At 36.9% G+C, this 26,104-nt stretch overlaps 1 protein-coding gene across 1 annotated transcript in view; it reads left to right on the forward strand.

The window, feature by feature from the left end:
- KPNA4 (karyopherin subunit alpha 4) overlaps window positions 1-26,104 on the forward strand; it is a 59,623-nt gene that overhangs the window by 763 nt on the left and 32,756 nt on the right. The window lies entirely within an intron of this gene.

Genomic DNA, 26,104 nt, shown 5'->3' on the forward strand with positions numbered 1-26,104 from the left:
CCCCCGGCGTGAAAGGCCTTCCTGGTGATGCTAACAGTGCCTTCCAGCGGCCTGTGTTTTACTGTGGATGTAGCTGATGTGGATGAGCAATGTGGCTCACGGTGTGCGCTCTTCCTGGCAAAAGATAACCCTTATGTCAGTTTGTTCACAAATCTTTTTACTCCTTCCTGAGAGACCACCAGCTGCATTCTTACCTACAAAGTCCAAAGGGTTACTCCAAGCTGTCTTCCTGTAGTCCTTTCCCTCCACCTGCCGATGGTGGTGGTAATGGGGGATGGGGTGGGCTGCGGAATGGCACCATTACATTTTATTATTCTAAAAGGTGAAAAAAAATCCTTCATTATCTTAGATAACAGCTGCTTTTGAGGTTCTTAAGATACATAAGGTGTGTGAGTTAAAACACCTATTGCAGATTTTTCATAAAAGACTTCCTTCAGTTTTAAGAGTCTAGGTGAATATAGGGGTTCTTTTGTTTGCTTTTTTTTTTTAATTTTTGAATATTTCCATTCTGCATCTGAATCAAGAGTTTAGCTTTTAAAAGAAGGTGGTCTAGTAGTATTTTTTATTTTTTTGTACTTTTTTATACTGAGATCTTCAGATTACCATCATCTATTTCTGAACTTTGAGCTTTTGCCTGATTGAGATGGTGACGTTTTGGGGGGCTTTCCACAAAGCCATTTACTCTCCAAGGCAGTTAATGCTGTCTCAGTGGGTTTCCTGGTTTGAAGGACTTAAAATACTATCTTGTTAATTCTGTGATTCTTTTAAGGTTAACATCAGGCATAATTTTTTTAATACCTTTTTTTTTTAAATGAAAGAATTTTAACAACTTTATTGAGATGATTCGCATGCTATTGAAATTGCCATTTAAATGTAGAATTTATGATTTTCATTAAGTTTATCTAGTAGTTGTAATGATGTGATGAAAAAAATTTTGACTTATGAATATTTAAAATGAGGGGAAAAATCACAAATTACAAAACCTAAAAGCTTAGATATGGCAAAATTAGAAAAATCTAGAGAAATAGCAATTAAATGCTCGACAGTCCTAATCTCTTCCCCTTCTACTTTTCTGGCTGCTTTTGAAAATTTTTTAAACAATTTCATTGAGATGTAATTCACATACTATACAGTTCACCCATTTGAAGTGATTTTTGGTGTTTTCACATAGTTGTACAGCCATCAGCACAGTCAATCTTAGAACATTTTCAGTTCAGTCGCTCAGTCATCACCCTCCAAAAGAAACCCAGACTCACTAGAAGTCATTCTTTTTAGATTTACCTATTCTAAATATTTCATATAAACGGAATTATACAGTATGTGATCTTTTGTTACTGGCTTCTTTTACGTAGCATAATGTTTTCAAGGTTTATACATATAGTAAAAATAATGTATTAGTGCTTTATTCCTTTTTACAGCTGACTATTCCAGTGTGTGCATATACTGCTTTTTGTTCATTCATTCATCATTTGATGGATATTTGCATTGTTTCCACTTTTTAATGATTATGCATAATGCTGCTCTGAATAGTCACCTACACATTTTTGTGTAGACCTGCGTTTTCATTTCTCTTTGGTTTTACACTTACGGTAACTTTATGTGTTTTCATTTCTCTTTGGTTTTACACGTATGGTGACTTTCTGTGGAATTGCCAAGCTATTTTTAGGTGATCCTTATTTTTTAAATTGATATTCTCCCCTCACTGTGTATCTCTTATTATTTTAGTCAAAATAAGGTTAAGGGCTGATTCTGTCTTAGAACCATACTTGCTATGTGGTATTTTAAAAATAGGTGTAAATACACATTAAGTAATATGTTTTGAGAAGTTCATTTTGCCTTATGGGCATCCTTTGGTGACTTTGATAACTCTGCATGCATTAGGAATATGAGTATCTTCATGTTTCCACCTAAGGAACTGGAATATGATTTTAAGAGAAAGTCAGCCTTTCTCCTCACTTGTAATTTATTCTGTCACATGTGCCTGCAATGAAATAAAAACATCTTTTATTATCCTTGGAGAATATTAGAAGGCCTGTGTGTGTATGTGCTTAGTCGCACAGTCGTGTCTGACTCTTTGTGACCCTATGGACTGTAGCCCGCCAGGCTTCTCTGTCCATGGGTTCTCCAGGCAAGAATACTGGAGTGGGTTGCCATGCCCTCCTCCAAGCTGTCTTCCCAACCCAGCGATGGAACCCGGGTCTCCTTCACTGCAGGTGGATTCTTTACCGTCTGAGCCACCAGGGAAGCCCTAGTGTGTGTATTTATTAATTACTGTGTCCCTCAAAATACTGATGGTGCCCATTTCTTCCCCCTCAAATATGGTTAATTAAGTATTTCATGTTCTTTTCATACAAGTCTTCAAAATCTGGCCTTTTACACTTAACAGAATATCTCAATTTGGACTAGCTCCATTTCAGGTACAGCTGTGACTACCTTATTGGGCAGCACTGATACAGAGGATAGCAGGTAGAGTGAGATAACTAGCATTTTTGGTTTGATCTAACATAGTTTGGTTCCAAATTATGGGTATGAAATCCTGGAGTTTAGTTTAATATCTAACTTTGTGTGTGACTTTGGGAGAGTCAGTTAATCTTATGGTTCTTTCATCTGTAAAATTAGAGGTATTTGACATCTACTTCCTGTTGTGAAGATTAATAGGTTTAATGTTAGAAAGGTGCCTGGCAATTCTCTGAGTGTTTTATCACCTTCAGCTTTTCTTTTTTAGGGGGAAGAAGGGGATTTAATAGGATTTAGTGGAATTGATTGTTTTACTTCCTTATTTGCAATTGGCTGTTTGTTTTTTCCTCCATGTGCATATATCTTACGTTGAACTTAAAATTAATGGGAACATTTTTAATGTTGAGATATGAATTGCCCGTTGAAAGGCAGTTTGGGAGCAGGGAATTAGTGACCCTTCTAAAGTCAGAATTTCTGTTAGAATTGAAACTGATTATATGACCTTCAATCTGATATTCATTCCTATCATTTCTTCTACCGTTCTGGCTCCTCCAAAATACGGTCATGCTAACTTCTTGGAACGGTAACAGCATTAAAGAAGGTGTATGTCAGTACCCGTTTAAAATAACTTACAGGGACTGTCAGATGGTATTGAAGGTGTAGCTTCTTTTATGCAGTGTGATGGAGGATCATCATTAGTTTGAGATAGTAACCATACAGAGGGTATGCACAGTTTAACACAGGAAATGGGTAGTGACCAAATTTCAAAATAAAAAATGAGTCAGAATAAAGCAGACTGAGTTCATCTAGCTCATGTTTTAAACGTAGAGAGGTAGAGGGGAAATTCTCTTGTAGACTTTCTAATAAACCTGCATAATTTTTATAGAAGTTCTGAGATTATCCAGGTTTCAATAGAGCATAAGTTTTTGTTAGGTAAATAATTAGATTTTATAAAAACTGCTTTGAGAAAAATGCTTACCCTAAAAATAAAAGAATATTAAAACACTACGTAATTGGAAACTTGTAATTGTCCACACAACATAAAATATGAAGTCAGCTTGAACTTTAGGAAAAAATAGTTACTTGGTTGGCAAGAATTTAATAAATTGATCAACTGTTTTGTTGTTTAGAAATGGCCTTGGTGATTTGTTAAACTGTACAGAGTGAAAGGCATTGTTAAGCTGTTAAGTCTTGTTAACTTTTAGAGACTGACCTCTCTCATCACAAATCTTGGAACATATTTACTATACTTAAAATAACCACTGTCTAATTTTTCATATAATAGTCCAGGCATGTGACAATATGAAATATCTGATAGAAATATCGTTGGGAATTAAATAACTATTTTTGTGCTTTCTGCCAGCTTTCCTAGTTTATAAGGCAGCCAGTTCAGAATTGCTTCATTGATAATTTTCTTAGAGGTATCAAGATCTTTGTTTTTCATAGAGCCTAGTATGTCAGATGTGAATATAACAAGATTGGGAAGAGTTGTAGGAGTAATTTAGCTTTAAAAGAATGAAAATACTTTAGAAAAAAATGCATAGGTAATTTTTAAACATTGATCTCTTGTATCTGATAGTGGTTGTGTGTCCTTAAGGTATTTTTTAATGTTGCTGAAACAGCATTCATCTGCTTGAAGCCTATAATAATGAAATGAGAGCTTGTCAAATCTAACCTTGAATGATGATTGTGATACTCACAGGTTTAGTTTTGGAACAGAGGAGAAGTTTGATTAAAGTGAACTAACTTTTTCAGCATCTCCTTTATATATACTTTTACTTGTATTCTCATTTCTCTCAATTATAGAAGTAGGGATTACTATTCATCATGTAAAGAAAAAATTCTAGAGTTACATGACATAATAGCATAACATTCAAGGGAATGACTTTAACTCATGTGTTTCAAAGTGAGATCTGTACTATTTGTATTATGTTTAGCACCTCCCTTTAGCTTCTCTCAGCCTTAATACAGATCTCAAAGTTGATTAAAGGGTAAATGTGGAAGCACCTAGTATAGTCCATGGGGTATAATAGGCGTTTAGTTAAGGGTATTTTGTTGTTGTTGTTTTTACCAAAGATACTTTTGGAAATTGTGTTTCATTTGTAGACTTTGAACTAGAGAGCACAATCCATTTACTACTGTCCTTTCCATCTAAGTTTAGTAAGACAGGTAATGAAGAAGACTCCCCCCTTCTACAGATCAAATGAAAACAATCTTTATATTGGCAGCTACTAAATAAGAACAAAATATATGTCGTTGTAATGGCCTTAGTTCAGAAATTTTCAGAGCATTGGGTTTCAGGACCTGTTTATGCAGTTAAAAATAAGGACCCTCAAGAAGCCTTATTTGCAGGTTTCTATCAATATCAACTTTTACCATTTTAGAAGTTAAACAAGTAAGAATTTTTAAATATTAATTCATAAAATTGCAATAATAGAACAGTTTTATATAAATGTAAATTTCCAGCCAAAGAGAACTGATTTTTCAAAACCCTCCAAAATTGGTGAGAAGAATGGCCATGTTTAACACTTTGCTTGAGTCTCTTTAATATTTGGCTTTAGGAAGGGTAGCTGAATTCTCAATCTTTGTGGTATACTCTTTTGGTTGAAGTATATGAAGAATTGCCAGCTTGACACAATAGCCAGTTGAAAAAGGGAAGAACACTTAATAATCTTTTTAGATAATTATAAAAATTACTTTGATATACCATATCATATCATATAAGCCCAAGCCCCAGAAATAATAGTTTCTTTAAAAAGTTAGTTGCAGCATGGAATCTGAAACCACTTAGTAAACTTCTCACTCTTACATTAAAATCCACTGGTCTGTCTTACACTTGGACATTACTGATTTTGTAACATCATGTGTTGGTCATTTGGAAAATACTAGTTCACTGAGTTACGTAGATCTTCCAGATGCTGGCACACTTGATTATACAGTGAAAATTCACGGTTAGTATCACCATGTAAGTTCATCCGAAAAATCTTAAATATTGGAAGTCTGTCAAGCTCACGGTGGTAGATAGAAGTTTTCCAAAGTTCTTATCTTCACTTTAAAGCTCAGACCTTTATTATCATTAGCAACGAATACTGAAAGTTGTTTTTCTTGAAGCCATAAGCTCACTTTGCTCATTTTTGTGAAAACATCTGCCAGATACTGAATAGCCATAATTTGTCTGTCAGTTGTTCTTTCAAGTAAAAATGATGTTCCATGAAAAAAGTGGCTAGTTCAATTAGCAACTCAAAATGGTCCCACAAATACTTTTTCCTGAGACCGTCCGTCATCTTGCTGCAGGAGTATTCTGTAGAAATGGTTTATGTGTGTTCCCCATTTTATCACAGAATTTTAGAAAGAAAAGGCTTTTTTATTTTTTAATAAAAGTAAATTTTTTTTACTGTTTTATCAAGGACATTCTCAAGCGAGCAGCCTTTTTTCTTTTTAACTGAAATACAGTGACTGCTAATACTGCTTGGTGACATTGCCTTAAATGCTAAAGCACTAGCAGCTTTACCCACTGCAGTGCAGTACAGTGCAAATGTTAACTGAATAAAAACAAGTATTAGTAGTAATTTAAGAAAATAGTTTTGCCCTGTGGACCCTCTGAAAAGGTCTCACTGTCCCCACAGGGGTTTGTTGACCACACTCTGAGAATCATTGTCTTTGTGTATTATTGTAGGTTCTGTTATAGGTGATTGTCGCTTTTAATTGATAAAAGGCTCTTAAAAGGCTTTATAGTATCACAGTTAAATAACATGGACCATGGAGTCACACCTGGATTTGAACCCTAGTTCCTCTGTTCAATGAGAAGGAAATGGCAACCCACTCCAGTATTCTTGCCTGGAGAATCCCATGGACGGAGGAGGCTGCTGGGCTATATAGTCCACCTGGTTGCAAAGAGTCTGACAGGACTGAGCGACTTCCCTTCTACTTCTTCCTCTGTTCAATAGTTACAGAAGTTAACTTAGTATCTTTAAACTATTTAAACACTTAATATTGCAGGCAGAGTAAATGGTGGCTCTATTTCTACCAGCTTGCTTCATCATACATTACATCCAAATGACCCCCCTTCCCCAACTGTGTTCCCTGTCAGAGTAACATTTTGTTTGCAGTTCCTTTCTACCACTGTGCACCATAATTCAAATCACATCACATGAATTGGAGAAGGCTTCTTTTTCCCTTCATTAGCACTCAAGTGAAAGCCCACTTTCTCCTGCATGCTTAGCCAAATTGTCACAAAATTACTAATTTCTGACTTCATTTCTCTAAACCTGTGTTGTAAGTAGGTTTGTAAATACTTCATGTTGATTTTGTTAACTGATGGCCCAAAAAACTAAATTGAACCAGAAAATAGCTCAAATTCACACAATTTGGTACACAAAATGAAAAATGGCTTAAGGCCATAGACATTTGCTGGTACTATAAGATTAGCTTGATTATAAAATGCTAAACTTAAAAAAAAAATAAAATGCTTAAACTTTTCTGTTACTGTTTATTATTAGTATAAAATTTGATTAACTATCACTTTTATCCTCAAGTAATTTACATTCAATTAATGTAAATTAACATTTTCAATAATGGTGTGTTTTGGCAAACCTGAAACTTCTTAATTAACAAAAGTCAGAATCCTAAGATAATGTGGTGTTTCATAATTTGGTGATAGACATTTTTAATATTAGAAAGCAAATTATGTTCTGCTTCAGTTTCCAGTTCTTTAAACGAAAGCTTTAGTTGCCTGGTACTCTTAATACTTGATTCGTGTTTTTATGGCTGCACCACATGCGGAATCTTAGTCCCCCCACCAGGGAATGAACTCGAGCACCCTGCAGTGGAAGCACAGAGTCTTAGCCACTGGACCACCAGGGAACCACCTTGTTTTAGTTTATACAGCATGTCTTTGTGGTTCCTTAAAGTAAATGTTACATAAATTTACTTAAAGTAGTTTTATCTACCTGGTTGTATTATATAACCCTACACTTCTTGCCACCCATTCTGCCTATTTTCCTGTTCCTCTTTAGCCACTTTGAGCTTTTCAGATGGGGGGGGGGAGCAAAATAAAGTTTTGAGATTTTTGAATAATTGTTACATTACTCTAGGTTCTCTAGTAATTATGAAACCCTTTATTTTCTGGCTTTCTTTAGAATAGTGACTTTAAATACCATAAACTCTTTTTCCATGTTGATGTTAAAAGTTAGGTCTGATAGCTTTAGACTGAAAAGGATGGTTTTTTTTTTAATATTCAGAGCCCAGCTTGAATTAGTTTAAGCACAATGAGGGAATCTGGCCCTTAAAAACCAGTAAGTTCAGAACCGTAGCTTACTTTATAAGAGCTCTAATGAAAGTATAGGGAGGACTCTGATCAAGATTTGACTGCATGCTTGTACCTGAATTTAGTGACTGTGGGCAGAGGAATATGGCTTTGTGATTGGCCAGTACCAAGTCATGTGCCACAGGCCAGGTGTGTGGGGGTGTGGGGGGATTGATTGGGAAAGGTGCTGGTGTAGTGGTTTAGTCACTAAAGTCGTGTCTGACTCTTTGCAAGCCCATGGACTGTAGCCCGCCAGGCTCCTCTGTCCATAGGATTTCTTTCTTTTTTTTTTTTTTTTCTTTTTTTAACTGGAGTGAGTTGCCATTTCCTTCTCCAGAGGATCTTCGCTACTCAGGGATCAAACCCGAAGACCCGCATCTCCTACATTGCAGACACATTCTTTACTACTGAGCCACCAGGGAAGCCCCAGTTACACCACAGGTTTCCCTGAAGAATGAGAGGCCTATCTGTTTTAAGAAAAAAGGAAGAAAAGCCTATTGAGGACAAGATTATAAAGCATTGCCATCCAGTATAGATGTAGAATGGTTTCTTATTTTACCTTTGACTTTTATATAGAGGTGTTCACAGGTATAGCTACAGATTTGAGTTCATCTTTTTTTTTACGTAGATGTTTGTAGAAACTATTTGTAGTAGCCTCAAATTGGAAACATCTAAATGCTCATCAGCAGGTTAACGGACAGTCTGTGGTATATACATACAATGGGTTAGCCCATCAATAAAAACAAATGATTGATACAGGCAAAATGTGAATCTAAAAACTATCATACTGAATGAAATAAGCCAGACCAAAAAAGAGTATACACTATAATTTTGACTTCATTTGTTGATCAACTATTTTCTTAAACATCTTATATCAGTGTTCACATTGTTTTGTTATCTTGAATAATTTTTCTCAATTCCCTTTTGTTCACCAGCTTTAAAATAGTAATAGTATTATCTTTAAATTATGAAAAAGCTTATTTAGGACCAATAAACAAATGCAATGTATGATCAACATCATTAAGCTGAAAACCATAATGAGATACCACTTCATACCTACTAGTATAGCTGTAAGCAAAAAGGTAAACAAGCGTTGGTGATGGTGTGGAGAAAGTAGAACCCTCATACACGGCTAATGAGAATGTAAAATGGTTCAGCTACTTTGGAATGCAGTTTGGCAGTTCCTCAAAAAGTTAAGCAGTTAACATGTGACCCAGCAGTTCCACTCCTAGGTATAAACCCAAGAGAATTGAAAACAAGTGTCTGCACGAAAACTTGACCAAGAATGTTTGTAGTAACATTATCTAAAATAGGCAAAACATGGAAACAACCCAAATGTCCATCAACTGATGAATTGATAAACGAAATGTGGTATATGCATACAGTGGAATATTATTCTACCATAAAAAGATTTGAACTACTGCTGCACATTACTATGTGGATGAACCTTGAAAACATTATGGTATCTGAAAGAAGCCAATTAGAAAAAATCACATATTCTGTAATTCCAGTTATATGAAATGTCCAGGATAGGGAAATCCAAAGAGACCAAGTTGATTAGTAGTTGCCAAGTCCTGGGATAAGAGGTAGATGGGGAATGGCTGCTAATAGGCATGGGGCTTTTTGTGGCGAAGAGTATGATCTGGAATTAGATGGTGGTGATTGATGTGGAACTTTGTGAACATACTAAAAACCACTGAATTTTAACATTTTGAATAGTAAATTGTGTCATATGTGGTTTATATCTCAATAAGGTTGTAGCTTAATTAAGAGAAATAAGTAGAAATTACAGCAACTTTCTACTACCTAAGGGTCACAGATGAACTGTTGGCAGCTTTTTCACGTACTTCTTCATCTACTCTTCCCTGAATTGAATTCATTTGTTCAGCAAATATTTATTTAGTTTCTTTGTCTGAGGTTCTGTTGTAAGTGAGGCTTGAGCAATGAGTAACACAGGCTAAATTCCTCTTCTCATGGTTTTTGCATTCTAGCAGGTCACGATTTCTCAGAGCCATGCTCTGAACTGACCCTGTGGGGATATTTAACCACTGTGAGCTAGTGTTGTAGATTCCTTATTTTTCTTTCCTAAACTCAAATTTATAATAAATAATATGCCTCAAATTTGAAGAGAAAGAACATCCTGAATGTTTGCCTTCCAGTAACTCTTCCCTTGAGACTTGTGGAAAAGGTTGCCTTTTAGAATGAGAAGACTTAGGATTGCATCTCATTAACTATATGCCTTTAGGAAAGCTTTATCATAATTTTTTTTTAGCCTCAATTTCTGTAAAATTGAGGGAAATTAATGTAAAATTGATTCTGGGAAAGATTGAAGGCAGAAGAAGAAGAAGAGTGTGACAGAGGATGAAATAGCTGGATGACATCACCGATTCAGTGAACATGTATTTGGGCAAACTCCAGGAGATGGTGAGGGACAGGGGGGCCTGGCACTCTGCAGTCCATGCGGTGGCAAAGAGTTGGACATGACTAGGCAACTGAGCAACAAATCTGTAAAATTAAAGTCTCACTTTAGTGGACACTTAACTTTGATTAAGCTGTTAAGAGTGCGAGGAATACGGAATTCCCTGGCAATTTAATGGTTAGGACTTGATGCTTTTGCTGCTGAGGGCCCGGGTTCAGTCCTTGGTTGGGGAATTATGATTACACAAGCTGCAAGGCACAGCCAAATAAAAAGATAAAAAAGCAAGGAACACCCTATTCAGACTATGTCAAATAAGTATGAGGCATTAGGAAAATTAAGGAAACAGTTTTCACATTATCCAAGATTATTTCAGGTAGGAGTGTCTTGGTAGGAATTCCTGGATCTTTGCTCTGCTGCTCTGCCAGCCACTAATTCAGCTACTAAATTGTATTTTTCCTAGATTCCGACTCTCTTAGTCTTTATGTAACTTTTGTGTTGAATTGCTCAGAGAATCTGCTTACACTAATAAGCTGTGTCCAAACTGAGGCAGGTTGTTTTTACTGCTGGCCTGCTTATGAATTGGCTTTTCCTCTTCACTTCCCCACCTGTCATGTGTGGGGTCGGGGAAGGTGGATGTCACATAAGTAACATCCTTTACTGATTTTGCAGCAACATCCCTGGAAAGAAGTTTCTTTTAGATCTTGTTTTTAAGTTTGGCACTAGTTAATGTCACTTCATTCTTACTCTTCTGTTAACTTTCTACTCACTGTTAAAGTCTTTGGCAAATCATTATTACCTCGTCATTATCTCATTCACAGTGCTTGCCTTATTTTTGCTTTTGCTCTTTTCTAATTCATAATATAACCAGAGTGATTCTTTAAAAATAGATAAATCCAGTCACACTCCCCTACTTGAGTTGCATCCCCCCCGCACTTGGCTTACAGACTCCTTACTGAGACCTAAAGGCCTCGCCACGCGGGGTGCCTGGCTCTCCCTCCACCTCTCTCGGTTTACTGTCTCCCCTGCTGTCCTCCTTCACTTCTTGTGATTTCTCTAACACAGTAACAGTCCTCCCTTCAGCCCTTTTACACGTGCTGTTGTCAGAACGCCCTCCTCACTCCCTTTACCGTCATCCCCTTTCCTTCACCTGCTTGGCTGTTTCTCATCTTTTCAATCTCCCTGAACAAGCTGGTGAAAGTTAAATCCCTCTGTTGTTTTCCTTAAGAATATTTAGCATAATTTGTTAGTGTATTAACTCAGTGTTCATTTCTCCCATCAGACTGTAAGCTCCCTGAGAGAGTGTACCCTGTCTATTTTGTACACTACTCTCTTCTGAATTCTCATCACAGAGCCTGGCATATAACTGGCACTTAAACAGTATTTCTGAAAATCAAATGAAACTTTAAAAACAAAAAGCCATGGACTCTGAAGGTTAAAATTAGTGACTAAATGAAAATTTTTTTTTCAAATCAAGTTAATTTTTTTCTCTTGGAATGGTAATGGCATGGTAATCATAGAAATTGAAATAGGAAAAATAAAATAATCCTCTATAACCTTGCTGCTATTATCTTTTGGAATGTCTTCTTTTTCTTGTGTACATTTTTCAAGTATATTTGGCCTTAACTTGGGTTTGTAGTTGGAATATAGCAAAGTTTTCCAGCCTTGGCACAGTTGGCATCTTCAGCCAGATAATTCTTTGTTGTGGGAAACTTCCCATTGTAGAATATTTAGCAGTATCCCCTGCCTTTGTCCATTTGATGCCAGTAACATATCCATCTGTTCCCTTCCACCTGCAACTTGTAAAACTCAAAATTGTCTCCTAAAATAGCCAAATGTCCCACGAGTGACAAAATCACCCTGGGTGAGAACCACTGGAACGAAGTCTTGTGGGTATAGAATTAACAAAACACTAAGATGGAGCAACCTGGAAAGGAAATTGAGAGGCATACCCATTTACAATAGCATCGAAAGGAATACATTGCTTAGGAATAAAACTAACCAGTGAGAAGCAAAACTTTTACCTGGGAAACTGTAAAATGTTGCTGAAAGAAATTAAAGAGGACACAAATAGAGACATAACTGTGTTCATGGATTAGAAGACTTATTATTGTTAAATGTCAGTACTACCCAGAGTGATCTACAGATTTAATGCAATCTACAGATTTAATGTGATCTCCAGCAAAATCTCAATGGTGTTATTTGTAGAAAAAGCCATCTTAAAATTTATATGGAATCTAATGGGCCTAAATACCCAGAAATAATCTTGGAAAAAAAGGAGATAAAGTTGGAGATGTCATACTTCTTGGTTTTAAAACTTAGTATTATACAATGTTACAGTAATGAAAACTGTGGTATTTGCACAGAATTAGGCATATAGACTAGTGGAATAGAATGGGGAGCCCAAAAATAACCCTTGCATATATGGGCACATGATTTTTGGTGAGGGTATCAAGATCATTCAGTGGACATTCAAAAGACAGTCTTTTCAACAAATGGTGCTGAGAAAATCTGATATCCACAAGCAAAAGAATGAAGTGGGACAGTCGCCTAACACCATATACAAAAAGTAACTCAAAATGTATCAAGGGCATAAAAATATAAGACAAAACCATAAACTGTTAGAAAAAAACATAACGACAAAGGCCTCGTGACATGGATTTAGCAATAATTTCTTGGATATGACACCAAAGGCAGAGGTAACAAAAGAGAAAATAGATAAATTGGACTACATAAAACTTGAAGATTTCTGTACATAGAAGGACCTGGTCAACATAGTGAAAAGGCAGCTGGCAGAATGGGAGAAAATATTTGCATATCTAGTATGTAGTTAACATCTTGAATATATAAAGAATTCTTACAACTCAATAATAACAACAAAAAAACTATTTTTAAATGGGCAAAGGATTTGAATAAACATTTCTCCAAGGAAAATAGATACAGATGGCAGTAAAGAATCTGCCTGCCGATGCAGGAGACGCGAGTTTGTTCCCTGGGTCAAAGATCCTCTGGAGAAGAAAATGGCAACCCACTCCAGTATTCTTGCCTGGGAGATCCCATGGACAGAGGAGTCTGGTGGACTGCAGTCCGTGGGGTCACAAAAAGCGTCAGACATGACTTAGCAACTGAACAACAACAAGCATATGAGAAGGTTCTCAGCATTACTAGTTGCTGAGGAAGTGCAGATCAAAATCACAGTGGGATAACCATCTCACGTCCATTAGAATGACTGCTTAAAAAACAAAATAACAAGCATTGATGAAGATGTGGAGAAATTAGTACTCTAGCACACTGTTGGTGAGAATGCAAAATGGTTCAGCAACTGTGGAAAATGATACGCTGCTTCCTCAAAAAATTAAAAATAGGATGACCATATGACCTAGCAGTTCCACCTCTGGGTTGGGAATATACCCAAAAGAATTGAAAAAGACTTGAAAGAGATATCTGTACACTTGATATCTATATCTGTACACTTAAACTATCTGTAGCAGCATTATTTATAGTAATCAAAACATAGAAGCAAACGAAGTGTTCTTCAGTGGGTGAATGGACAAATAAAATGTGGTATACGCCTACAATGAAATATTCTGACCTAAGAAGAAAGAAAATTCTGGCACATGTTACAATGTGGATAAAACTTGAGGCCATTATGCTCAGTCACAAAGAGCAAATATTAATATAATTCCACTTATATTAGGTAAAAGGTGGAGAAGCTCTATATAGTCAGCAGAAACAAGACTGGGAGCTGACTGGCTCAGATCATGAACTCCTTATTGCCAAATTCAGACTTAAATTGAAGAAAGTAGGGAAAACCACTAGACCATTCAGGTATGACCTAAATCAAATCCCTAACGATTACACAGTGGAAGTGACAAATAGTTTCAAGGGACTAGATTCAAGGGACTAGATCTGATAGAATGCCTGATGAACTATGGACGGAGGTTTGTGTCATTGTACAGGAGACAGGGAGCAAGACCATCCCCAAGAAAAAGAAATGCAAAAAAGGCAAAATGGCTGTCTGAGGAGGCTTTACAAATAGCTGTGAAAAGCAAAAGGAGGAAAGGAAAGATATACCCATTTGAATGCAGAGTTCCAAAGAATACCAAGGAGAGATAAGAAAGCCTTCCTCAGTGCGAAGAAATAGAGGAAAACAATAGAAAAGGAAAGACTAAGCGATCTCTTCAAGAAAATGAGAGATACCAAGGGAACATTTCATGCAAAGATGGGCTCAATAAAGGACAGAAATGGTATGGACCTAACAGAAGCAAAAGATATTAGGAAAAGGTGGCAAGAATGCACAGAAGAACAATACAAAAAAGATCTTCACAACCCAGGTAATCATGATGGTGTGATCATTCTCTTAGAGCCAGACATCCTGGAATGCAAAATCAAGTGGGCCTTAGGAAGCATCACTACGAACAAAGCTAGTAGAGGTGATAGAATTCAAGTTGAGCTATTTCATATCCTAAAAGATGATGCTGTGAAAGTGTTGCACTCTATATGCCAGCAAATTTTGAAAACTCAGCAGTGGCCACAGGACTGGAAAATGTCAGTTTTCATTCCAGTCCCAAAGAAAGGCAATGCCAAAGAATGTTCAAACTACCCCATAATTGCACTCATCTCACACACTAGTAAAGTAATGCTCAAAATTCTGCAAACCAGACTTCAACAGTACATGAACTATGCACTTCCAGATGTTCAAGCTGGTTTTTAAAAAGGCAGAGGAACTAGAGATCAAATTGTCGGCATCCGTTGGATCATCAGAAAAGCAAGCAAGTTCCAGAAAAACATCTACTTCTGCTTTATTGACTGTGCCAAAGCCTTTGACTGTGTGGATCACCACAAACTGTGGAAGATTCTTTAAGAGATGGGAATACCAGACCACCTGACCTGCCTCTTGAGAAATCTCTGTGCAGGTCAGGAAGCAACAGTTAGAACTAGACATGGAACAACAGATTAGTTCCAAATTGGGAAAGGAGTACGTCAAGGCTGTATATTGTCACCCTACTTGTTTAACTTATATGCAGAGTACATCATGAGAAACGCTGGGTTGGAGGAAGCAGAAGCTTGAATCAAGATTGCCAGGAGAAATACCAATAACCTCAGATATACAGATGATACCACCCTTATGGCAGAAAGCAAAGAAGAACTAAAGAGCCTCTTGATGAAAGGGAAAGAGGAGAGTGAAAAAGGTGGCTTAAAACTCAGCGTTCAGAAAAGTGACATCATGGCATCTGGTCCCATCACTTCATTTCAAATAGACGGGGAAACATTGTAAACAGTTCCAGATTTTATTTTTTGGGGCTCCAAAATCACTTCAGATGGTGACTGCAGCCATGAAATTAAAAGACACTTGATCCTGGGAAGCAAAGTCATGACAACCCAGATAGCATATTAAAAAGCAGAGACACTACTTTTGCCAAAAAAGGTCTACAAAGTCATGACAACCCAGATAGCATATTAAAAAGCAGAGACACTACTTTTGCCAAAAAAGGTCTGTCTAGTCAAAGCTATGGTTTTTCCAGTAGTCATGTATGGATGTGAGAGTTGGAGTATAAAGATAGCTGAACGCTGAAGAATTGATATTTTTGAACTGTGGTGTTGGAGGAGACTTAATCTTAAGAGTCCCTTGGACTGCAAGGAGATCCAACCATTCCATCCTAAAGGAAATCATTCTTGAATATTCATTGGAAGGATTGATGTTGAAGCTGAAACTCCAGTAATTTGGCCACCTGATGCGAAGAACTGACTCATTTGAAAAGACCCTGATGATGGGAAAAATTGAAGGCAGAAGAGAAGGGGACGACAGAGGATGAGATGGTTGGATGGCATCACCGACTCAATGGACATGAGATTTGGGGAAAACTCCGGGAGTTGGTGATGGACAGGGAGGCCTGGCGTGCTGTAATTCATGGGGTCGCAAAGAGTCTGACTCAGCTGAGTGACTGAAGTGAACTGAACTGAATAATAGCAAAATTCATAGAAACAGAAAGTAACAATGGTTGCTGGGGAAAAGGGGAAATAGGGAATTGCTGTTTAGTAGGTATGGAAATAAGAAAATGAAAGTCGCTCAGTCATGTTTGACTCTGCTACCCCTTGGATTATACAGTTCATGGAGATCTCCAGGCCTGAATAGTGGAATGGGTAGCCTTTCTGTTCTCCAGGGGCACTTCCCAACCCAGATATGGAGTTTTAATTAAAAAGTGGGTATGATAGTAAATTTTGTGTCGTGTATATTGTAAGTTTAAAAGAAGAAAAGAAAAAACACTTGACAACAGATGTTAGGATGTTGAGCAGGGGGATCTCTCATTCATTTCTGGTGGGAATACAAATTGGTACAGTCACATTGAAAGACAGTTTGGCAGGGTGTCTTACAAAACTGAACATAACTCTTGCCATATAATTCATTAATCATACTGGTATTTATACAAATGAAGGTAAGTAACTGATACATCCAGACAGTGGAATATTATTCAGCATTAAGAAAAAATGTTCTACCAAGCTATGAAAAAACATGGAGGAAGCTTAAATGTATACTATTAAATGAAAGATGCCAGTCTAAAAGGGTCACCTGTTGTATCATTCCAACTATGTTACATTCTGGAAAAGGCAAAACTGTAGAGACAGTAAAAGATGAGTCTTTCCAGAGATTATAGGCAGAGTAGAGAGCATTTTTAGGACAGTGAAACGAATCTGTATGGTACTGTAATAATGATGCATGCATGCTCAGTCACCTCAGACATTTCTTTTTTTTTTTTTAATTTTTTATTAGTTGGAGGCTAGTTACTTTACATCATTACAGTAGTTTTTGTTATACATTGATATGAATTAGCCATGGATTTACATGTACTCCCCATCCCAGTCCCCCCTCCCACCTCCCTCTCCACCCGATCCCTCTGGGTCTTCCCAGTGCACCAGGCCCGAGCACTTGTCTCATGTACCCAACCTGAGCTGGTTATCCATTTCACCCTAGATAATATACATGTTTCAATGCTGTTCTCCTGAAACATCCCACCCTCGCCTTCTCCCAGAGTCCACAAGTCTGTTCCATACATCTGAGTCTCTTTTTCTGTTTTGCATATAGGGTTATCGTTACCATCTTTCTAAAGTCCATATATATGTGTTAGTATACTGTAATGGTCTTTATCTTTCTGGCTTACTTCGCTCTGTATAATGGGCTCCAGTTTCATCCATCTCATTAGAACTGATTCAAATGAATTCTTTTTAATGGCTGAGTAATATTCCATGGTGTATATGTACCACAGCTTCCTCATCCATTCGTCTGCTGATGGGCATCTGGGTTGCTTCCATGTCCTGGCTATTATAAACAGTGCTGCGATGAACATTGGGGTGCATGTGTCTCTTTCAGATCTGGTTTCCTCGGTGTGTATGCCCAGAAGTGGGATTGCTGGGTCATACGGCAGTTCTATTTCCAGCTTTTTAAGAAATCTCCATACTGTTTTCTATAGTGGCTGTACTAATTTGCATTCCTACCAACAGTGTAAGAGGGTTCCCTTTTCTCCACACCCTCTCCAGCATTTATTGTTTGTAGACTTTTGGATAGCAGCCATCCTGACTGGCGTATAATGGTACCTCATTGTGGTTTTGATTTGCATTTCTCTGATAATGAGTGATGTTGAGCATCTTTTCATGTGTTTGTTAGCCATCTGTATGTCTTCCTTGGAGAAATGTCTGTTGAGTTCTTTGGCCCATTTTTTGATTGGGTCATTTATTTTTCTGGAGTTGGGCTGGAGGAGTTGCTTGTATATTTTTGAGATTAATCCTTTGTCTGTTGCTTCATTTGCTATTATTTTCTCCCAATCTGAGGGCTGTCTTTTCACCTTGCTTATAGTTTCCTTTGTTGTGCAAAAGCTTTTAAGTTTCATTAGGTCCCATTTGTTTATTTTTGCTTTTATTTCTGAAATTCTGGGATGTGGGTCATAGAGGATTCTGCTGTGATTTATGTCGGAGAGTGTTTTGCCTATGTTCTCCTCTAGGAGTTTGATAGTTTCTGGTCTTACATTTAGATCTTTAATCCATTTTGAGTTTATTTTTGTGTATGGTGTTAGAAAGTGTTCTAGTTTCATTCTTTCACAGGTGGTTGACCAGTTTTCCCAGCACCACTTGTTAAAGAGGTTATCTTTTTTCCATTGTATATCCTTGCCTCCTTTGTCGAAGATAAGGTGAGCATAGGTTCGTGGACTTATCTCTGGGCTTTCTATTCTGTTCCATTGATCTATATTTCTGTCTTTGTGCCAGTACCATACTCTCTTGATGACTGTGGCTTTGTAGTAGAGCACCTCAGACATTTCTGACTGTGACCCTGTGTCCATGGGATTCTTCAGGTAGGAATACTGGAGTGAGTTGGCATTTTCTTCTCCAGGGGATCTTTCCGACCCAGGGATCAAACCCGGGTCTCTCCTCTCCTGCATAGGCAAGCGGGTTCTTGGCACTAGCGCCACCTGAGCGGATACATGTTATTTTACATTTGCCAAAACTTGTAGAATGTGCCCTAATGTCAACTATGAATTTTGGGTGATAGTGATGTGTCTTAGATTCATCATTTGTAACAAAGGTGTCAAGCTGGTTCAGGATGTTAATAGTGGAAGAAGGGCTAGGAATACATGAGAACTCTGAACTTTCTGTGGACTTGAAACTGCTCTAATGTTTATTTTTCAAAGAAAGTATATATAGGAACTTCCTGACAGTTCAGTGCTTAGGAGTTTGCCTTCCAGTGCAGGGAGTGTGGGTTTGATCCCTGGTCTGGGAGCTAAGATCCCACATGCCTGAAGGCCAAGAAGCTGAAACATAAAACAGAAGCAATATTGCAACATTCAATAAAGAATTTCTAAAAGATTCACATCAGAAATATATTTTAAAAATATATGTATGGCATGACATTATCCATATTAAAATGTTAAGTATATAAAGCTTTAACAGATGTATTGATACACAGTCAAAACACCCATGAGAATTCAGAAAAATGGTTGTTTCTGGCAAGGCAAAAGGGAAGGTTAGGGTTGAGGTTGGAGTGCGATTTTAGCAATATCTGTAACACTCTGAAATTTTTATTTCTTTTAAAAAATGAAGCAAATAGAGCAAAATAGTGACATTTATTGATACATGAGTGTTTTACAATTTTCTTTTTTGTATATTTGACTTTTTTTTTAATGACTTCATTCTTATAGAAGTGACTAATTTGGGAATATATGTTAAAATGTAGTCTACTTCATTGACTGCATTGATAGAGGAGGAACCATTATTTACACAAATTTAGTATTTTCTTGAAATACTGTGACCTACTCAGAAATGAGACTGCCTGCAGAGTGACTTGAGAGAACAAGGATGGGCTAGAGAATGAGGTTTATTTTCATTTGAAGAAATCTCTGTTTTGTAGATACCAGAACTCACCTTTAAAAGTTCTGTAACTTACATACAGTACTATAGCACAGTAAAGGAGATGTGGATTAGAAGCTTTGATTCTTGGGTAGTGTTTTTTACCTTTTTAAGTTCCCAGAAATGGCAATAACTGGTTAACAGGAACAGACCAGAATTCATAGTAGATTTGGAGTGCAGGTTTCTATGATGTTGAGCCATATTACAAAGTAAATATACAGTAATCTGATGGTTTTCAGTCATCATCTTATTTTCCCTAAAACCAGCATTTGACATAGTTAGTTGTGTATGCGTCCTTGAAAAAATAATTTTTTTACTTGATTCCAGGTTTGCACAGATTCCTATTGCCGTCTGTCTCACTGAGTCTTAGTCTTCTATCCCTTAGAGTGCCTGCAGTTGTGTTCATTCCATAGATAATTATCAGATCACCTAGTTTTAAATACAGTTTATACACAGCCAGCTTTATAAGTTGATGTTTTTAGTCCTAACTTCTTCCTTGAATCCTCAGCTCAACTGACTGCTTAATGTCTCATTTTGATTCATTATAAGCATATTCAGCTTAGCATTTTCAAAAGTGATATTACCCTCTAAACCTGCTCATCATTCAGTCTGCCCTATCTCAGTAAATGGTAGTTCCATCTTTGGCTTACTTGGACCAGAAACTTTCCAGCTCTTACTGCTTCCTCTCTTCCCAGTCTTATCCATCCCATTAATTAGCAAATTTTGTAGGTTCAGTCAGTAGAACCCACATCTCCTGATCTCCACTGCTCTGCTCCAAACTGTCATCTTTTATTGAAATTCTGTAGCTATGGTGTATTCCCAATGCAGTAGCTGGAATGATTCTCTTCCTGTCAGTATGTCTCCCTTTGCTCAAAATCCATCAGTGACTTGCTGCCTTACTAAGTAAATGCCAAAATCTTTACAGTGGCCACCATTTCCTGCTCCTTAATTCATTGTATATCAGCCAGCTGGACTCTTTGCTTTTCTTTCTTCTCGTGTCTGGTCGTTTTTTATTTGCTAATTCCTCTGCCTTGAATACTTTCTGCCAAATTACCCACATGGCTTGCTCAGTCATCTTAAGGTCTTTACTTAAAAATATCCCCCTTCTTGACTTTATATTTTTTCTCTGTAATATTTTTCACTGTCTAACATACTATATATTTTTATTTATTGTCTTTCCCCACGCTAGGTTCCATGAAGACGAGATTTGTGTCCTTTTCTTCCCTGCTGTGTCCTTAACGCTGAAAACAGTTTGTGGTACATAGTGATCAGTAAACATTTGTTGAGTGAATGACTGGCTTTCTGTGTAGATGTACACATCTGTTTAGTATGTGAACATAATTAGAGTTAATGTTTCTCAAATGATGTTTTAATGGAGTAATTCAGTGATTTGCCTTTCAGTGAAGTTTTTCTGTTGGCAGTGTGAAAATCTTTGAACTTCAGTTCACAAAGAAAAATTACTATTTTGAAAACACTGAGGAAAAAGAAGGAAAAGTAGCTTATTTGAAGAGAGATGCCACAGAAGCAGACCTAGAATGAAAAAGTAGTATGATCTAGTGTAAAGAACGTTGGTCTGAGACCAGGATTATCTGAGCCTTGGACAGGTTGTTGTATAAAATGAGACAGTTGATTTCTATTTTTTCCAGTTGCAAAATCCTGTAATGCTTTTGTGTAGATTTTTCTGTAACAAAACCATTTCTTTGATTATGTTCATATGCTATACATACAAGGAAAATATTCCTTAATCTCTTATATCTCTCATATTTTATTTTAATCAGATGCTGTTTTGTAAGTGGAAAAAACTAATTGATTTTCTCATCTGAGAATGCAACAAATAAGCAGAGAGAGCAGATTTAACTCATCAGTGTGTTAAGCTTGGGCTCTGTTGACTTCCTTAACTTGGTTGAATCTTGTTTAGATTCCTGTTCATCATAATTTTTTCCAATGTCTTTGCCATATGTTAAGTTTTCTTCAGCCTGTCAGTCACTTCCTGAAATTGTATTTCTCCTATAAAGTACTCAAAACCTTTGAAGAGAGATGATCGTTCTTGCCAGGATTTGATCAGTCTCATTATAAAAGAGAAGGGAGTACTTTCCCTTTTGCTGTGTAAAATTTGAATATGTATTTGTTTGGTATAATAACAGGTTTCTCTCTGCATTGTCCTTAATCACTTTCTGTGTGATTCTGAAAGTTTACCTTGCAGTATTTCCCATCTTTTGAGAGGGTTGTTTTTGTGTGTCTCACCAAACTTGTCATTTCTTAACCTTTTTTCTTTCACTACCAAACATGGGACTAGCAGCCATATACTAATAAAGTAGTTTAGTCATAATACAGTAACCCATCTTGGGAGAAGACATGGATGTGTTCGTATGTTTTCTCTTCTGCTGTGTGTGTGTGCACACAGCTCTTGTACACGATGTTGTGCTTAGTTGCTCAGTCGTGTCCAATTCTTTGTGACCCCGTGGACTGTAACCCACCAGGCTCCTCTGTCCATGGGATTTTCCAGGCAGAAATATTGGAGTGAGTTGCCATGCCATCCTCCAGGGAATCTTCCCAACCCGTGGATTGAACCCAGGTCTCCGTTATTGCAGTCGGATTCTTTACCATCTGAGTCACCAGGGAAGCCCCTTGTACAAGATCAGTTCAGTTCAGTTACTCATTCATGTCTGACTCTTTTGCTTCCCCATGGACTGCAGCATGCCAGGCTTCCCTGTCCATCACCAACTCCTTGAACTCACTCAAACTCATGTCCATTGAGTCGGCGATGCCATCCAACCATCTCATCCTCCATCATCCCCTTCTCCTCCTGCCCTCAATCTTTCCCAGCATCAGGGTCTTTTCCAGTGAGTCAGTTCTTTGCATCAGGTGGCCAAAGCATTGGAGTTTCAGCTTCAACATCAGTCCTTCCAATGAATATTCAGGACTGATTTCTATTAGGATGGACTGGGTCAAGAGCCTTCTCCAACACCACAGTTCAAAAGCATCAATTTTTTGGTGCTCAGCTTTCCTTACAGTCCAACTCTCACATCCATACATGACCACTGGAAGAACCATAGCCTTGACTAGACAGACCTTTGTTGGCAAAGTAATGTCTCTGTTTTTTAATATGCTGTCTAGGTTGGTCATAGCTTTCTTCCAAGGAGCAAGTGTCTTTTAATTTCATGGCTGCAGTCACCACCTGCAGTGATTTTGGAGCCCCCCAAAATGAAGTCTGTCACTGTTTCATTGTTTCCCCCTCTATTTGTCATGAAGTGATGGGACCAGATGCCATGATCTTAGTTTTCTGAATGTTGAGTTTTAAGCCAACTTTTTCACTCTCCTCTTTCACTTTCATCAAGAGGCTCTTTAGTTCTTCTTTGCTTTCTGCCATAAGGGTGGTGTCATCTGTGTATCTGAGGTTACTGATACTTCTCCCAGCAATCTTGATTCCAGCTTGTGCTTCATCCAGTCCAGCATTTCTCATGATGTACTCTGCATATTAATTAAATAAGCACAATGACAGTATACTCCTTTCCCGATTTGGAACCAGTCAGTTGTTCCATGTCCAGTTCTAACTTTGCTTCTTGACCTGCATATAGATTTCTCAGGAGTGAGGTCAGGTGGTCTGCTATTCCCATCTCTTGAAGAATTTTCCACAGTTTGTTGTGATCTACACAGTCAAAGGCTTTGGTGTAGTCAATAAAGCAGAAGTAGATGTTTTTCTGGAACTCTCTTGCTTTTTCAGTGATCCAACAGACTTTGGCAATTTGATCAAGTGAATTTGATTCACTTGTACAAGATAGGTGAATATAGAAAACTTCAGAAATTCAATTTTTTTTGCATTTTTCTTACCTTTATTTTCTAACTTTTCCAAATATAATTTTTGAACTTAATCTATTTCCTTATTGTTTAAATATTGAGTAAATAATGAAACTCTAATGTCTTTCCTTAGAGTTAACAACTGTTAATGGTTTCTTACATTTTTGTGAATTTTTAAAAAAAACTTACATTCATGTACTAATAAATTTCAATGCTTATAATTTAGATGTGGATCATTTTAAAGCATAGTATCTGTAGGTTGGAATTGTTTCTTAAAACTGCTCCTAAAGCTTGCCAAGGTTTCATCTGGCCTCCTACTGTGAATTTACTTATAAACTTCTCTTGTACTGAATCTGCATTCATCTTTATACTTGCCAGAGATAAGAACTTGAGTCTGCTTGTGAGGACTTTTGCCTATCACTAGTAGTGCTAATTAGAACTTTTCTCTCATACTGCTGCTATTATTTATCACTGAGAAGTAAGTCCACAGTTAGAGCAAGCATTTAGTGTTAAGCATTTAACTTTTCATTGTGAAGTTGAAATTTGTTTGCTGGCAAATAAATAAGCACCATAATGACTGCTACTGCAGAGATCAACAGGTGGAGGTGAGAGGAGGAGAAATAGGTAAAGAATGGAAGACAGATTTTTTAATAGTTATTTTTATCTTTCACATTCAATTTACTGCATTTATTGGGTTAAAGAGCTGTTGTCTTTACTGAGTATGTTTAGGATGTGATGGTTATTGAGGTTGAAAACCCTAGTAACTCACTTTTCCTTGAAATGTTTTGTAGGTCAGCTTTTCATGTCATGACTGATTTGATTTCTTGCCTACCTTTCTGTTCCTGGCTTCTCATGTTCTTCAACAGATCCTGCACATGACATTTTTTTGCATCTCTGTTTTTGTATATGCTGTATTTTCTACCTGAAATGCTTGTCTCTAGTCACATTTCCATTCAATCTTCAAGATTCCGCTTATATTTCATCTTTATTACATAGTCTCCCTGCTGCTAAGATCAGTTGGCGTGTTATAACACGTAGAATATATTTAAATGAATAAAGTCAAGTAACCTGTTTGGAATGGTGTTTGGCACCCAGTGTTTGCTAAATGTTAGGCCTTATTACTATTATATTTATCTGCCATAAGAGTACTAGCTTCGTAAGGCCATGGATATGCTGTGTCCAGTCCATCTACTGCTTGGCATATAGGTGATTAATAAATATTTGGATGGTTGAATGTATGCTTTTTGGCATACATTTGGCTTTAAGTGGTAGAACAGTAGAATCCATGTTGGAGGGATGTGTATGTGTTTAACTTTTTAAAAACTACTGTGATATAGCTTACTTTGCATAAATCTCATCCATTTTAGGTGTACAATTTAATTATTTTTAGCAAATTTTCAGAGTTGTGCTGACTACCACAATCCCGTTTTAAAATATATTTCATCTCTTGACAAAATATCTTATGCTGATAAGTTTTTTTATTATTTTTCTTTTTTGTGCTATTACCTAACTGTCAATATTCCTAGGGTAAAAATGACAGGCTAGATGACATAAAGTCAATGTATTATATTCCTTATCTCTTGAATGACTAACTTTAGAATTTTCTTTAAACATTTAAGTTTCATACAGTATGTTGTTATATTACCGTTATCTTAGATTACTAGTTTTTAAAGAAAACTCTACATTGATAAAGGTGACTTAGAAATTAAATAGCCATAAATTAGAAAGAAAGTACTGTACCCTACACCCCATTAGAGCAGAGAAAGTACTTAATCCCTAGAGCCTAGCTCAGTGATGGACATGAAGTAATTATTTGTTAATTTTAAGAACCACATTCCTTCTAAGTGGAAGTCCTGTGTTCTGTAAGATTCATCTGCTTGAATTTTTTGGCAATTTCTTGTCCCCTTTTGCCTGAATTTAAAACTTTGAAGCTGTATTACAAGCAAAGAAACACAGAAATTCTGGGTGATAAGACCAGCCTGAACCCTACTCTTTGTTGGGGGAGGAGGGGTGGAGGCAGGCACCCTCTACAGCTTTTGTCCTTTAGATAGTCTTTGGCCTATAAATAAGCCTTTGGCCAGTTTGGCAGCCTTTTGGAATTCTGATTGACAGCTTACTGCATCAGTGTAAATCATGTGACTCCATAACTATTATGTTTGGAGTGTGTAGTGTGTAAAAAACTGCTCTTTAGAATAAGTTAAAATTTAGAAAAAAAAACCTTATGTATCCCTTTCATGAGACCTCAGGGAAAAAAATCCTTGATTTGAGATGGGATTATGATTTGAAAATGTTTAAATATCTAATACTACTTTTAAGACATTTGTTTTTTGCAGTAAAGAAAAAAGAGTAAATGCTACCAGGCTGGCATATAGGATGTCTTTCTACTATTTCATTCAGTCGTCTCTTTACCTCAATCTTTCTCTTAAATAAAAAAATCTTTTTTGCTTTATTATAAAAAAGATGGCCACTTCTCTTATTTTGTATGTTTCTATGGCTAGTAATAACCCAAAGCTTATGTCACAATTGTAGTACTAGATTAGTTTGATAAATCCTTTAGTAGTGGTTCAAATGATCAGAAACTCTAAATTTAATAAATAAGATTAAAATGAGGGGAAATTTTGTGTGTATATAGTAGTTGTTTAGGATTTATTAGTAGTTGCTTTATTAAAAAGAAGTTACAGCCCATTGATGGTACCTTAATCCCACTTCTTTAAATGGGATGAGAAACCAGA

The sequence above is a fragment of the Odocoileus virginianus genome, chromosome 4, assembly GCF_023699985.2.
Source record: "Odocoileus virginianus isolate 20LAN1187 ecotype Illinois chromosome 4, Ovbor_1.2, whole genome shotgun sequence".
In the NCBI taxonomy this organism is placed as follows: domain Eukaryota; kingdom Metazoa; phylum Chordata; class Mammalia; order Artiodactyla; family Cervidae; genus Odocoileus; species Odocoileus virginianus.